Raw genomic sequence first — 16,330 nt, forward strand, 5'->3', positions numbered from 1 at the left:
CCGCCTGGAAACCTGATTTGTGCCCCATCTTAACAGCTGAGGGGACCAAGTCCCTGGCGGGTTGGGGAGAGTCAGACCTTGTCTGTCCTGCTCCTGGAGAGCCTTGCACACAGGAGGCCCTGAGTACCGCCGGTCCAGCTGCCTTGGGCCGTACCCCCAAGATACTCAGGGCATTAGTACTTGGGAAGCTTGCCTCACCTCCAGGCTGGTGGGGCTTCTCTATGTCCAGTGTGTCTGACAGAACTGGCAAGTACCCCTGTGTTCAGGGTTGGGTGTAACAGAAGCTGGCTCTGGAATGGAAGACAGGAGAACCAGGATGATCCCTGGTCTGGTCATTGCTGCTTTGCGATGAATTTCCTTTATCTCCCTGAACACAAACTGCTGCGAACCATCAAGTGATTGGCTTGCTGGGCCTTGGCTGCTTTTTAAAGGTACACTGCAGCAGGGCCAGTGTCATCACCCTGTGCTCTCCACAGCAGGAGGGACCTGGCGCGTGTGGCCGTGGCCGAGCCAGCACTCCTCAGCTCCCACTCCGAGATCTCTGACAAGGGGCCTGTCAGCCTCTGTGAAGGCTGTAGCGATGGGGAGTCGCTGCCTCCTAAGGCAGACCGTTTCCCATTCTGCCAGGGCACTTCCATTTGGTCATTGCCAGGCATTTATTGTGCAGCTGCTGAATACCAGCCAGCGAGTCCTGGAGGACCTTGTAGCCTCAGGGACGACAGTAAGAAAACAGCTTATTATAACTCAACAATTCAACTTAGTAACTATTTCTTGTACAGAGAGTATGTCAGGTCTTGGGCAGGGGGAGTGAACAATTTTGATGGGGGGTCCAGAAGGAGCAGAGAGCAGGGGCACTCCATCCAGCTGTGGGGGTCAAAGAGAACTTCAGGGGGTGACTTCCAGACTGGGACCTGAAGCAGGACTGGAAATTGATTGGGCCAAGGGTAAGGGAAGGGCAGGCCAGGAAGAGCCACTGGGCAGGCCCTGTCCTGGAGAAGAGAGGCAAACAAACATGGCTTGGCATGCTTGCTGAACCGGTTAAGTTCTGGAAGTGGGGGGCTGTGAGTGGGGACCAGAGAGGGAAGCAGGGGCTGGGTTCTGAGGGGCCCCTGCTGGATGGCAGGAAACGTACTTATCCAAGGGCAATGGGAGCTTTCCCACCGGACGGTGGGCGTTACTCTGGGAGGGTACAATAGATCTGCCCCAGAACTTTACTCGGGTAGAGCCTGCATCTGCTCCCCTGCGACGGCTCTCCCGGGGCCTTGTTCTGCTCTCTGGGCCCACGCTTTGCAGGCCTAACCCCTCTTCCCATTGGAATCCTGGTGTGTGTCAGCCTCCCAGGGTCGCTGTCTCTTCCCAGGTCCCTACAGACATCTAGCTCCCGGAGGCTGGAGTTGGGAGAGGGAGGGGAAGAAGGCTGGCCCTTCAGTATTTGCCAGAAAAGACTTTCTTGGCCAACATTTCTCAAAGTGTGGTCTGAGATTATTTGCATTTGAGTCATTAGGGAGGGTTTGGGGGTTTATTTATTTAAAATTTTTTGTTTTTAATACAGATTCCTAGGCAACCCATGAGCCATTCAGTTATATTCTCTGGGGGCAGGCCTAGGTCTCTGCATTTTACAAGGCACCCTGGGTGATTCTTCGGCACAGGAAAGTTTGAGAGCTAGAGTCATCTTCAATTCAGTGTCACTCCTTCCCTCTCCAGACTCTAAAACAGCTCCCTGCCCTCTTCTCACAGGTCTTGTCTGGGCTGCTCTGGGTGGAAGGTCACCTGGAAAAGTGTACTTAGGGGAGGGGAAGGGCACATACATTCCTGACATTGCAGCTCACCTTTCCCCTTGCCTGGCTCTATCTTGCTCCATGGACACGCTGAGATGGTCTAGGGGCAGCCTGGAGCTCCATGCAGGAGCAGCTGCCCCAGAACTTTCAACTAATGTCTTTCTTTTTCTTTTGTCTGTTTTTTGGTGGGGGTGGGTGGTGGGGGTGGTGGTGGTAATTAGGTTTATTTATTTGTTTTTTAGTAGAGGTACTGGGGATTGAACCCAGGACCTCAAGCATGATAAGCACACACTCTACCACTGAGCTATACCCTCCCTCTTGCCCCAGAGTCTTCTCCTCTGGCTGGATCTCTGAGCTGCTAATACACCTGGGGAGAGCATATTGGGTAGCCTTCCAGATGGGTGTGGCCTCTGCCTGGAGCAGTTCTGTGATGCGGTGGAGACTGCTGCCAGACTTTGTGAGCGTCCTGAAGAAGGCTGCAGAGGAATGGCATCTCATGCACCTCCTGGAAACTCCAGATGTGGGAAGTGTGCAGGGGTTTGGGGCTTTGGGGGGAGCTGGTTTTTGTGGCCTCAGCGTCTGGTTGCTTCCACAAAACATCTCAGGAAAAGAAAAGGAAAAATAAAAAAGGAGATGGAGAAGGAACTTACAGACTATTAGCAACTGAAGAGACATATTAACGGTTTGGCCATTCTTTATAACACTAAGCATAGGCTTGCCATGTGACACCACTAGAAATCTCTCCCCTACATATTGACCCTGGTGAATAAAAAATTATGTCCACAAGAAAAACCTGTTGCCAAATGTTTGTAGCAGTTTTATTCATAATCAACCCCAAATGGAAAAAAAAGATGTTCTTCAGTAGGTGAGTAAACTGTAGTGCATCTATACAGTGGAATACTACTCAGCAATAAAAATTAATGAACTATTGACTCATGCAACAATATAGACACATATATATATTTTTAATTTCAGGGGAGAGGTAATTAGGCTTGTTTGTTTTTAATGGAGGTACTGGGGATTGGACCCAGGACCCCATGCATGCTAAGCATGCACACTACCATTGAGCTATACCTTCCAACAATATAGACAAATATTAAATGCACTTTGTTAAGTGAAAGAACTCAAATGCCAGGCTCAAAAATGCCTATATTTTGTGTGATCCTATTTCTACGATATTCTGGGAAAGGCAAAATGATAGCGACAGAAAACAGATCAGTGGTTGCAGAGGGAATGCTTAGAGACAAGGAGTAGCTGATTGCAGAGGGATAGCACATGAGGATTTTCGGGGTGATGGAACTCTTCTGTGTGATATCACAATGGTGAATACATGACTCTATGCCATTGTCAAAATCCATAGAACTCTACAAAGACAGAACTTGACTATATAAAAAAATGTTAAAGTCATTCAATCCTAAGATAGAATGCATAGTGTAACATATGAATCTAAGTGAATTAGAAATATACATGGAAAATGTGGTGGTGATGTGGGGAAAGGATCTAAACTTAGTAATTTTGGAAAACAATGTTTTGACTGGATACTGTAAGGCTAAATACGAAAGGAACCATATGTGAAGAGTATAGCTGGCAAATTTGTTACAGGTTAAAAATTCTGGAACTACTTAACTGTGAACTAGTGTTGAACAAATAAGTAAATACATTGTAGCTAATGGGAGGTAGATGTCTCACTGTCAGAGAAAGGAGGGTGGTTGGCATGCTGTGGGGGCAAAGGGTGGAAGGTTAGAATAAACCCTGTGTTGCTGGATTCAAATTGGAGATATCATTATGAACTCATACTCATTCTGTATATGTCTTTGTCTATGTCTACATATCTATATAATACTACAGAATTTATGTAATAGAGTTATGTAAATATCCCTACATATAGATCTATAATCCATAAATATCTAGATACACACACAAATAGATTCAGAGATAAATATAGGTATAGTGTGTGTGTGTGTGTATATATATATATATATATATATATATATATATGGGTTAACATACATACATATTTTTGTTAGCTTTGTCTGCAAAGAGAACCCAAAAGGAGTGGCACCCCATTAGCAATGAGGACACGTAGCACCCAGATGTTGGCTTCTAAATACCATTCTCCAACAAAAGAACCCAGGGTTCCGTGGAAAACGACTGATTCTAGGGCTGGGGCAGGGAAAATACAAGGTAATCCTGGAGGAACTTGCATTACCAGAAATTAAGTGCAAAAAGGCAAGGGCATGTAACAAAGATACAAGAGACAGCCTGAAAGATGTTATGATTGCCAAAGCCAAAAAATTTGAACAATGTAATAAATAATGACATTAGATTATAACTCAAAGAATAAAATAGCCCTGTATAAATCCATACTGATAAATAAATGATCAAATAAATAACTAATGGAAGAGAAGAGACAAATCTCTTTTACAGAATTCCTGTTAATAAATGTAGAAGGAATGAGGGAAATAGAAAAATCATCATTAGACCATCACGGTAATAATTCCTACAGGCAAGATCCATTGATGAATGCTAAAATCAGTAGGTAAAGCTTTAAGGAAGAACAGGATATTTGCAATCAAAATATCTGCTCCAAAATTACTAATTACTGTGAGGGCTTTAACATACTACCCCAAATTATTTGATATCACTTGTTCTAGGAGATGGAGCTCAATTCCTCTTTCCTTGTATGTGGTCTGGACTTAGTTCCTTGCTTCTAACAGAGTATGGAACTGGGAAAATAGCAACTTTATAGTAGAGAAACCAGGCAAACACCACCTTAAACAAGTGATCAAGGTTAACATCACCAGCAATAAGTCATTTGATATCAGATGTTCTCTGATATGATGCATTAAGAACCACACATCACCTCTGTGATATTCTTCCCTCAAACCCATAACCTCAGTCTATTCATAAGAAAGCACCAAACAAACCCAAGTTGGCAGGCATTCTAGAAGGTATATAACCACAAAATATTGAAAGGGGTTGAGATGTTTATTTTTGTTATGAGGAAAAACACAAGCATATTTATTTATTGATGTCCTCAAGGGAGTGAAGCTGCAGCTCTAGTAGGGAGGGGCGCAATCCAATCTAAAGCTGGTGATCTTATAACTTTTGGAGACATAGCCCCCTTATCTGAGGACCTCAGGCCCTGCATCCATTTGGATGTGTCACAGGCACTTTGGATGCATTTTCCACTGGACAATAAATTCCTGATATCTTCCCTTCCCTCCATCCAGGCAGTTGCTGTGTGTGTCCTTGTCTAGGCTGGGGAATCTGAAGAAGAGACAACCCCTTCCTTCCCAGTGGGACCTGGCTGAGCTTTAAGTCCTGCTTGGCTGTGCCCTGTGATAGGTTATGGCCCCTCCCTCCAGAGTGCTCCAGGGATGAACAGCACCTGGTTAGCATCATCCAGGAGTGCTAAGAAGGTGGCAGACACCAGGGGGCAGCAGTAACAAGATGGAGGTTGGGGTGGACAGGTGGGAGGAGGAGGGTCGGAAAAAGCAAGACCCTGTTCCTGTTTCTGCAAACTTCATATCCCATATCCTCCTCTGTAATCTCTCAGACCACCCCTCGAAGACCAGTCCCCCCTTCTCAGGATTATCAGTCATGAGGCTCTTAGTAATCATAGATCTGCCTGTTAATTGTAGTTTAAGGGAGTTTCCCTTGTCTCCTCTACTAGATGGTAAGGTCCTAAAGAATAGAGTCAATGATTATAACTCTTTGTGTCTCCTTATGCAGTGAATTATAAAAGCTGCTACTTCTGTAATGCGTGCTAGAGATGTGCTTTGCTTGTTTTAACTCCAAATTTTGCGGCAATCCCAAGCCAAGGCTCAGACACACTTATTAAGAACAGCAGCAACAGAATTAGATAACACTTGGGGCATGCTCACCCTGCTCCAAGCATCTCATCAAGCCCTTTACAAGCACATCTGATTTAATCCTGGGAAGTTTTTCCTATTACTATTTCCCATTTCATAGGTGAGAAAACCGAGGCACAGAGGGCTTAAATAATATCAAGAGTCACACAGCCCCCAGGGACAGAGCTAGGATTCAAAGGCTATCTCCCAACTCCAGGTCCAGCAATATTTTCTGAGATATTGCAGTCAATTCCTTACCATGCGCGTGAAATCAGATGAAAAGTAAACATGCAGGGTTGCCTTCAAATGAAACAGCCAGATGGCCCAGAGATTGAACTTCAGACTTTTAATTAAAGGCACTGGGATTCATGCTTCTGTTTGGATATTGCTCACTTCTTAGGTAGTAAAATGCAGGAGCTGGGCTGGTCCAATTCTACTACGCCAGGGGTCTGTGTCACAAATGGCAGTGTACAGAGGAGCCTGCAGAAGGTGACCTTCCTACTCAGGGTTGCTAGATACAATGCCCGGATGTCCAAGCCCCGCCCCCAACCTCCTAGTTCCCCACCCCTGGTGGGGGGTGGGTAGAGGGAAAGTGGTATACGAGCTGGGTGTCTGTAGAGACAAGGGGCAGAACTAGTTGTGAGTCCCCAAGGAGCCCCTTTCCCCTCCACTCTTAGGTCCTTTAAGGATGTTGCTCAGCCTCAGAGAGGTCTTCTTTGTCCCTTGTCTCCCATGGTGGCAATGGGCAGAGGAAGAAAGCAGTACATGCCCTGGTACCTGGCCAGCCCCCACCCCCGGGTTGTGCAGACAAAGCCATCATATTTAGATTCAACCAGATGCTGAAACACTTTATTACCCCGATGTGACTGAAGATACAGAGCATGAAAGGTTTTTCCAAGGCAAAGGAGACTAAGTTTCAATTCCATTTGGGGCTGTTTCTGTATTATTTTCTCCATCCTAAAAACTTTAGCACTTCCTAACTTAGCACCTCACTGGCTACAGACCGCAGTCTTGTCTCATTTTAGAGTCTTTCAGTTTGGGGTGGATCTGGCTACACTCCATTTCCTGCTTCCATCAAGACTCCCCAATGTTTCTCTGACGTTATAGTTGATCAGGGGAACCTCTTTTCTCCCAAATGGAACACTGACACCAAGATTTGCTCTGGCTTCCTTGTTCATTAGCCACACCAAATTCCGTTCTATTATGCAGTTTGCACTACTAGTCCATTATTTAACAGTCATTCTTTTTATATGCACCATAGAACTGCAAGGAAAAGTGTCCATCAGTCCCTGCTGGGATTAAAAAGGCACATACAGCAAAGACCTGGCCTCAGGGATGCTGCAGCTGTGCAGGATTTTGTCATGTAGCCATACTTACTGTTAATAAGGCAATGACTAAATAGTAAGTATCACGCAATGGTGGACACTGAGGATCCTAAGATCAACAAGATATGATTCCTGTCCCCCAGGGGTTCATAGTTAAGAGATTGCTAACTGGTGGGTAAGTGTTTGGTTGGCACAGTGCTTTAATAATTTCTGCCTGTTATCTATTCTTGTGTAACAAACCACCCAGCTTAGTGGCCTAAAACAAGGATGCTTTACTTTTCCTTGCAATTCTGTGGTTTACCCTGGTGGTTCTTCTGCTGATCTCACCTGGGCGCACTTAGGCGGCGGCATTCAGTAGGTGGTTTAGCTGGTTAGCTGATCCTAGATGGCCTCACTTTCACATCTGAGGCCCCAGCTGGGCTGCACAGAGTCGCCGGGGTGACTTTGCTTCTCGCTGACCACACGTGGGCTCCCGTGGTCCTTCAGGCGATCCTGAGCTCTTTTACGTGCTGACAGAACAATCCAAGGAGGTGAAAATCAGTCTCAACGGCTCTTGAGGTCTTGGCTCATGTTGCAAAGGTCATGCTTACTGCATCCTATTGGTCACAAGACACCAGGCTGGGCCAGAATCAAGGTGGAGGTGGAAGAATAGAGTCCATCTCTGATGGGAGGAGCAGCAAGGTCCCATTGCAAAGGGGGTGCTTATAGGGGTGAGAGGAATTTGTGGCCGTGTTTTGTGGTCTACCAGTTGCCAACATGAAGACAAAATTCTATTTCATGTGAAGACCAGGTTTACTATTTTTTCTTGACTAATGGGGAGTTTTGACAGGAAGCTGTTAGAGTGAATACCTACTGGTGCATTTAGACGAGACAGTCTATCTTCAGCTCCTCAGTGCCTCCATCACTGTCTTATCCCAGGCTCTGCTCACCCAGTAGGTCTCCTGCCTGACCACTGTTTGTGACTGCTGTCTTCTAGAATTCTAGGCCATAATCCTGGAAGATGGTGTGCGATGAGGTCAAATGCATCCTACAGATCATTCGACCACTTGCTGCGGTGGGCTGACCTGAGGCATTATAAAGTGGCACACAAATTATTTTTTTACCTAAAATAGTTTAAATGTTGAAGCTAAAGTTAAAAGTGGAATTCATTTCCCATGGCTACCTTAAGAAATTATCACAAACTGGCGGATTAAAACAACAGAAATGTATTCTCTCATAGTTCTAGAGGCCAGTAGGGGTCCAGTATCGGGTGTCGGCAGGGCCATGCTCCTCTGAAGGCTCTAGAGAAGATTCTCTCGGCTGCTGGTGGCTCCCAGTGATCTTTGGCTGGTTCCTCACCCACATGAGCCCAATCTCTCTCTATCTCCTTCTTCAGATGGCCTTCTTCTCCTCTGTGTGTCTCCTTTGCATCTCTGTGTGTCTTCTCCTCTTCTTATAAGGTCACCAGTCATTGGATTCAGAGCACACTCTAGTATGACCTCATCTTTATAGATTACATTTACAAAGACTATTTCCAAATAATGGTACATTCTGAGGTTCTAGGTGGACACGACTTTTGGGGGGGAGGGGACACTATTCAATCTACTACACTAGTGAATGGTTCTTCTTGGTGAAACAGAGCATCTTTACATTTGTGTCTGTAATAACTGCCACTCATACTTGCTTGCATTCTAATATACCTTATTGGGTGAGAAATCAGTAGCATTGTAACTAGGAATTTTGCACAACTGTGGTCAAACTCAGAGAGTGTATCTGGCATGTGAATTCCCCAGGGTTGGAGGAGGAAGAACAAAAAGGGAAGGGCTGGGTCAGCTGGTAAGGATAGTGAGTGCTACTTGGTCAAAGAAGAGGTTGTAATGGCCAAGAGAGGCTTCACAAGGAAGTGGGGAGTAGTATTGGATTGAGACCTCACACTGCAGAGATGGTTTAGATGGGCAGAGAGGAAGTGAAAGAATAGCATGGACAAAAGTTCAGAGAGTCCGTGACATAATTGTGCAAAGTAAATGATCAGTATGGTATGAATGTTGCAAAGGTGAACAGTGGATTTGGTGGGAAGGAGGGCATCAGACTGGACTGAGAGGTTACACGTAGTTCTGTAAGCTGGTAGAACCATGGTGTTCAAATCATATCCACTGATTTTTATACCTCATATTTTAGACTTCCTTTATGGTTTCCTATGAGTAGTAACAACAGCAAAGGCAACATAAGAGTTAATGATTCTGGAATGTTTATTTTGCACTCTAGTAAGGACTTGATGTGCTTTATCTCATTTAATGCCCCCTCCCCAACCTCTCATCTCTTTGACTAGTTAGTATTATCATCCTTTCTTTAAAGATGAGGAAGTTGGGATTCTTAGACCCAAGATAGTCTCTAGGCTACAGGTATCAGGGTCTATGCTTTTAATCACTATACTCCACTACCATCACCAAGTGGGTTCCATGGATAATAGTACTGGAAAACCATTGGTAGAGAGCTACTGAAAATGTCTGTGCAAACTCATGCTGCAGAGAAAGTGGTGTTCTCAGCTATCTGGGGATCTGGATCCCGAGTCAAAACAGGGGTAGGGGTCGAGGGCTGGTCTGGTGGCCAGTAGACTGGTTTAAAGTTCATTTCAGCAGCCTGGGCAAGTGATGTCTGTGGCATCTGAACCAAATAAATCTCAGAAGATAACACATTCATGGGTCAGACAAGGAGAAGCAGTGAATGAATTGTTTGTGTAGAACACTAATCTGAGCCTGCCACTTCCCTCTTAGAAATCTCACATAGCTTCCCTGCAGCTGTGAGTCTCAGTGACACTACATTGTTGTCATTGTTGTTGTTTTTAAGGGCCTAGTGTAAACTATGGGGTTTGGTTGGCAATAATATGTCAATGTTGGTTCATCTATTGTTACAAAGGTACCACACTGATGCGGGATGTTGACAGCGGGAGGCGGTGCATATGTAGAGGGAGGAGACACGGGAACTCCATACTTTCCTCTTAACTTTGCTAAGAATCTAAAACTACTCTTAAAATAAACCTATAAGTACAAAATAAGAGGGAGGGTAGTTTCTGAGGTAAGTTTAGAAAACACAGGCAAATAAAGTTAATTAAAAAAAAACTGCCAGACTTAATAGCACACCTTTCCTTTCGTAACACTTAATACAGTGATAATGAAATCATGATGCCATTAATTTGTTCAGCCCTAGGATGGGCTCCATGAGCGCAGGGACCATGATCACTGATGTACCTCCAGCACTTAAAACAGTAGAACAGAATTTGGCACACAGTGAGCACTCAATTCTTACCGGCTGAAGAAAAGAGAAATAAATCAATCTACAAGTCCTGATGACTGATTGGATGGGAGAGGTGAGGGAGGTGGGCAGAGTTTTGGATTGGCTTTAATTTGTCAGAGCCTTTTTAGCAACCTGGCCTCAGTGCTCCCCATTGCCTACCCAGCATTGCTTGACTTGTGATGGCCTCTGATTTCTGGAGCCCCACTTGACCAGCGTTGCCCTCTACTCTCCCCTTAGTGGCTTCTAGGCATTTCCCCCAGCGTGCAGGGTGCCCACGTTTCCCCCACCAGGCCTCCAGCCTCTCCAGAGCTGCTGACCCTGGAAGTCCTTCCACCCAGCCTCAAAGCTGCAGCCCAACACCCAGAGAGCCCTGAAACATTGTTGCTGTTAGTGTTTTGCAACAATTACCCAAAGTGCACCAGCCTCTTGTGGCCATAAATATGGGAAAACCGTGGGAGCCACTAGGGTCCTCTACTGTCCCTGGGAAGCCAGGGAGCAGATCCTCATGAGCACCCCCCACCCCCACCCCAGGCTTGTTCTAGGAAAGACTGGAAACACGCCAGGACTGAGGCAGGCAGAAATCACTGTATCTGGTATGATGTCGGGGACTGAGACTCTGTCAGCTCCAGCCAAGATAAACAGTAATCCTAAAGTCCTAGGGATGGTCTGTGTCCCAGAAATGGTTGGGGAAAGAGGAGTCAGTTAGAATATTCTTTATAACAGAGTCAAATCTCCTTCTTAGGTTTTGATATGTTTGTACAACAGCAGGTATATCTTCCCCCTGTTAATATTTAAAAAATTATAAAGGCAGTACCTGCTTATTTAAAAAAATCTTTAAAAATTAAACAAATATAATTTGGAAGTTTCCTCTCTCACTCCCTACCCACTCCTTCCACCTTCATTTTAAAACCATGCTATGTGTCTTGTTTTGCAGCCTGTGCCCTGCTCCCCCACTCTAAGGAATCGGTCAATCATCTACCTCATTATTTGTACTGGCCACACAAACTTCCATGGTATGAGTGCACCATAATGCTGGAGAACCACCAAGCATGCACAGACTTCAGTGCAGCAATTCTGTGTCTAGGAATCTGTCCTACAGAAAAGCCAGTGCCAGCGGAAAGGCTGTATTACCTGAATGTTTGCCAACAGTGAAACATGGCAGACCGTCTGTTAATTTGTAATATAATTGAGGAGACACTGGGAGCAAATGCTTTAGGTATAAGAAACTTGGCTTTGGGGACTCTGTAGGGGAGACAAAGGGTCATTATCAAATAGAGGACATGTGTTTCCTAGTAATGAAGGATTCTTTTTAGGAGTACAAACAGGTGGAATCAGGCTACCTGGACTCCTGAGGTCTAAGCCATTAGGGGGGACACTCCTGACAGTAGACTCCCCACCCCCCACACCCCGCTAAAGATAGAGGTTGGAAAGGGATTCAGCATTTTGCTTTTAATTTTGGGTATAAAACATAGGAAAATCAAACTAAATTACACATCTTAAAAAACATAAATACCACCAACACTCTGAAATCCAGAAAAATATCACGGTGTTTTAAAATGAATACCAACTTCTTGATGTGCACTTTGTATGACCTGTACCTTGGTGTGACCATCCATCCCAGATGAGATGGCATGGTGGGTGATAGAAATATTTCTGGAAGCCGTGTTGACACAGGAACAGCAAGCAATAACTTGACTGGGTGGGGAAGTAACTGCAAGCCACGTAAATCTATCCCATCAACCTGCAATTAGTTTGTCTCCAACCCACTTTCCCCTTAGCCAGGTCCCCAAAATGCCCTTGGCTGCTTCATTGCCACCTGTCACAGGGCGAAGGGTGACAGAGGAAGTCCGAAAGACACAGTGGTCTTACCAGTTGGGGTTAAAATATCTTTGACAGATTTTACAAAAAACACAGGAGTGTGTGAGGACATGGCTGGGGCCCCTCCCCGGGCCTTGACAGGGGCCTGTGCGAGGGAAGAGCCCAGAAGCCTCAGCTTCCTTAGGGCCATGATAAACGTACCTCTGGGTGTGGGTGCTGGCTGGTGGACTGGGGCAGCTGGAAGCTCATGGTTCTCTCCAGCAACTCCTCCCCCTGTGCTTGGCTTTACAATGTTCGCCTTTAAATGTCTTGGACGTAGTTCCATATTAGGACAAATAGCAGAGCCTAATTCTACCCCCTACTTTTTTGGAATGATAGTATTCCATTGTATGAACATCCACATTTAAATTATTTCCAATCTGACCCAACAAACAATGCTGCAAAGAATATCCTTGCTCATATATACGTGTTAAGCAAATGTGAGCATGTATTTGTAAAATACACTCTCAGAGTGTGACGGCTGGGTCATGGAGTATATCCAGTTGAAATATTGATGGATATGACCAATTGCTGTCCTTGGTGGTTGTGAGGACATGCCAGCAGGGTATGAGAGTGACTAACACTCTGTTAGCAAACGTTGCTAATTCTCGCCACTCTGTAGGTGAAAAATGCTGTCTTGCTGTAATTTTAATTTGCATTTTTCTTATTAAGAGTGAAGGGGAGCATCTTTTCATATGTTTTAGAACAATTTGCATTTCTTCTTTTGCAGACTGCTTATATCATTTGTCCATTTTTTCTACTGAGTTAGTCTTTTATTGATTCATAAGAGCTGTTTAAACATTAAGGAATTTAGCCCTTGGTCTGTGATATAATTGGCAAAATTTTCCCCCCAGTTTTTCATTTGTCTGTTGTCTCTTTTTATGTAGTTTATTTTCCCATGGGAAAAAATTCTATACTTATGTAACTGAATGTATTAAACACATTTTTAATGACTTCTGTTATGGTATCATTCTTGGATAGGTCTGCCTCTCCCAAACACAATAATAATAAAAAAATTTTCTCCCATGGTTGTAGTAGTTTCATGATGTCATTTTTAATATTTAAATATTTGATTCTTCAGGAATTTGTTTTGCCGTACAGGATGAAGTGTGGGTACTTTATTTTATCTCAGAAGGTTATCCCATTGCCTCAAGATTATTTATTGAAAAATATATCATATTTCCACTGACTGAGAGGCTATCTTTGTGAGATGCTAAATTTCAGCATGTAACTGCTCCTTTTCTAGGTGTCTAGTTTGTCTATTTATGAACCAGTTGCTTATAGCAACTTGATGTTTTGATTTGGGACTTCTAGCTTCCAGAACTTTCCAGAAAATACATTTCTGTTGTTTTAAGCCCCCCAATTGTGGGAACTTGTAATGGCAGTCCTAGGAAGCTGACACGGTAACAGAGCTGGGATCTGAACTCAAGTCTTTGTGAGTCCTGTGCTCTGAATGAGAGAGGGGTGTTTGCGAGGGGAAGAGCAGGAGAGATTAGTGAAATTCTGATTTCCTTGGGCCTCATCAGCCTGTGGGTGTTAAGGGACGAAGGGGCATGCTGGCCATTCTGTGTCCTTTCCGTCTCCCCTCAACCTCACTGCTGTTTGGCTTCTAATGGGGATTGGCCAGTGCTAGGCACTGGCCAGAAGTTGGAAGGCAGCTCCCTCCACTCTGGCCCAGCTTGTCAGTGGTGGTGCATCTTCCCCTAAGGCCACAGCTCGTGCCTTGTGACCTTCTACAGCTCCAGCTCTGATCCCTTGGTAGGCTCCATAACTACTTCCCCCCTTTTCTCTTCCAGGTTTACAGATGTTAACAGCTTCCCTCATGCGAGCCCTAGAGTACTGCACCATTCTCTTATTGACTTCCCTTAATCCTGCCCACATCCCCATAAAAGATCTACCCCTATGTGAAGACCATGTTTTTCCCAACCAGATTCTGACCAACGTGGGGAGTCCCCCCGCCTTAACTTCAGTTTCCTTGCATCTTGCCTCCACCTACTCACCTGGAACCACCTTGAGTCCTGACCTTTCCGCGTGCCTTTGGGGAGCCATTTCTGCTGTTGGGAGCCCTCCAGGAATGCAGTCTGCTCAGGGATTCTGGCAAAGTGAGGGAGAAGTCTGTCTCCACTCTGGGTCACTCCCACACAAAAGTTGGCTAGATCCCAGGTCTCTGCAGGCTGGCTAGGTCCCAGGTCTCCGCACCTGCCATACCCAGGAACTGGGCTAGGTGTTGATCTGGGCTAGAAGGGGAGGAATTTGAGTGACAAAACCATCTCTCCTGCTAGAGCCTCAGAGGGATGAGAATCCATTACTCTGTCAGGCTGCCAGGCTCACAGGGAGGGCCTCTCCTTTAACCAAGACAAGCATTCTCCTTGGAGGCTTCTCATTCCTCAGGCAAACAGGCAGGTAGGGGTGCTATCCTGCCGTCAGACACGCCTAGGCATATCTAAGTCTGCCTAGACTTGAGCTAGGATCCTTCCACCAAGGTTGAGAAGGTTGATTTGGGTTTGGGTGAGGAAGGCCTCCAACACAAGCAAACAAGTTTTAACCTACTATTCTAGTCAAGGAATCACTAAATGCATCTGAGCTGGGGAGAGATTTTGCTCAAAAATCGTAAAGAGCTTAGTGAGTTGTGATCTCAGTGCCCGTGTTCTTGCTCTCTCTCAAGGTGAAATCTCACCTCGGCAGAGAGGGCCCTCAGAGGACTCTCTGTCACCACACCTTGTTTTATTTCCAACAGAGCATTTCTCAGTCCCCGAAATCAGAGCTGTTTCTTCTTCCTTTACCCTTTCCATGAGGGCAAAGAGATAACTTTCTTAGTCAATGCTATTTTCTAAGGGGCTGGCTCATAATAGACACTTAATAAATATGTGTTGAATTTGTTGAATAAATGAATGGATTTGGCCCAATGAATGAATTTAGATGAGGAATCTTACAGACATCAAGGGACTTAGCAACCTGTTTAAGGACACACAGCTCACCATGGGCAAAGCTGGGACTAGAACCAGGCTATCTAACTAAATCTGCTCCATCCAGGGGGAGAGGCAGGAGTTGGGGCATATGTTAGCAGGATGGGTAAGGACAGCCTGATCTAGGAGCTGGGCTGGTGGCAGTCAGATGTAAAAGGATGGGAAGGAGATCTCTGGCCAGGTCTGAGGTGGAGAAGAAGAGACAAGATGATCAAGGAAGGGGAAATGAAAATGTACTGGGTGTCTGTTCTGTGCCAGGTGTGGTACCCATGTGGTCTGATTTGCAATTTGTGTTACAGGTATCATTATCCTCGTTTTTTTTTATAAGCTTAGGAAATGGAGGCACAAGAGTTTAAATAAATTATCCTATTTTACTCTTTTATCAAGTACCTGACTCCTAAGCTTTACCTCTTCTCACCCTCCACAAGGCTTCTTTGAATACAGGATTAAACCTGAGAGTTTTCCCTTAAGATCTCTCCATGTTTGGAGTCCATAGTCAGTTGGAAGAGGGCAACAAGAAATACATATTTATTCAAGGAAGGAGTGGGGAGCAGGGGTACAAGGCTCTCATCTGCTTCAGAGGAGAAATGGAAGCACAATAAGGTAGGAGCTGCTTCTGAGCAGATAGAGGTGGGAAGGGTGGAGAGAGATGGAAGCTCACACGGAGGGTCTTCTGCTTCAAGGCACTGTGGAGGGGCAGCAAGGGGACAGGGCAGGGAGGAAGGCCTTGGAGCCTGAGGTGACAGAGCATCTTTACCTTTTGGTTCCAGCCTAGGGAGAAGGGGCAGGAGTGGAGGTGGGGTGACATGGGAGGGGCTGAGTCCAGAGCAGACTAGGATTCAAGTGAGCGCACTCCTCCTCCACTGGGCCCCTTTCTTGCAGTGAGGTGCTCCTGGCTCTTTGCCTGCACCCGCACACAAACCTACCACGGCCCCCAGCCCTGACATTCCAGACAGGCCTAATTTAAAGTCCGCTGCCCTTTGTCCCCATAGTACTCTTGTGCCTGTCAGACTGTGGCTCTGGGATTGGCTTTGGAAAATAAAGGTCACTGAGGCCCAGGATACAGACTCTGTTCTCCACAGAGCCAGATTCTGTTCAGGTCACAGGGCTGCAGAAGGTGTTCTTTGTGCTGGGGGTGCCTCCAGGGCGGGGTGTTGGAGGAGGCCCCCCATCCTGGGCTGGTCCCTGTGCACTGATGCCAAGCCGCCAGCTGGCTGTGGGTCAAGGGTTGACGGAACCCTGGGAGGTTGTCACTAACCAGACCCTCCCTGCCGTCC

General features: G+C 45.7%; 1 non-coding gene across 1 annotated transcript; it reads right to left on the reverse strand.

Annotated features, from left to right (window-relative positions):
* Positions 1 to 2,020: 2,020 nt before the first annotated feature.
* On the reverse strand, positions 2,021 to 2,093 carry TRNAD-AUC (transfer RNA aspartic acid (anticodon AUC)). Its single transcript has one exon. It is a non-coding gene; the product is annotated as a tRNA-Asp (tRNA).
* Between the last annotated feature and the right edge of the window lie 14,237 nt (positions 2,094 to 16,330).

Source organism: Vicugna pacos, chromosome 6 (genome assembly GCF_048564905.1).
Source record: "Vicugna pacos chromosome 6, VicPac4, whole genome shotgun sequence".
In the NCBI taxonomy this organism is placed as follows: Eukaryota; Metazoa; Chordata; class Mammalia; order Artiodactyla; family Camelidae; genus Vicugna; species Vicugna pacos.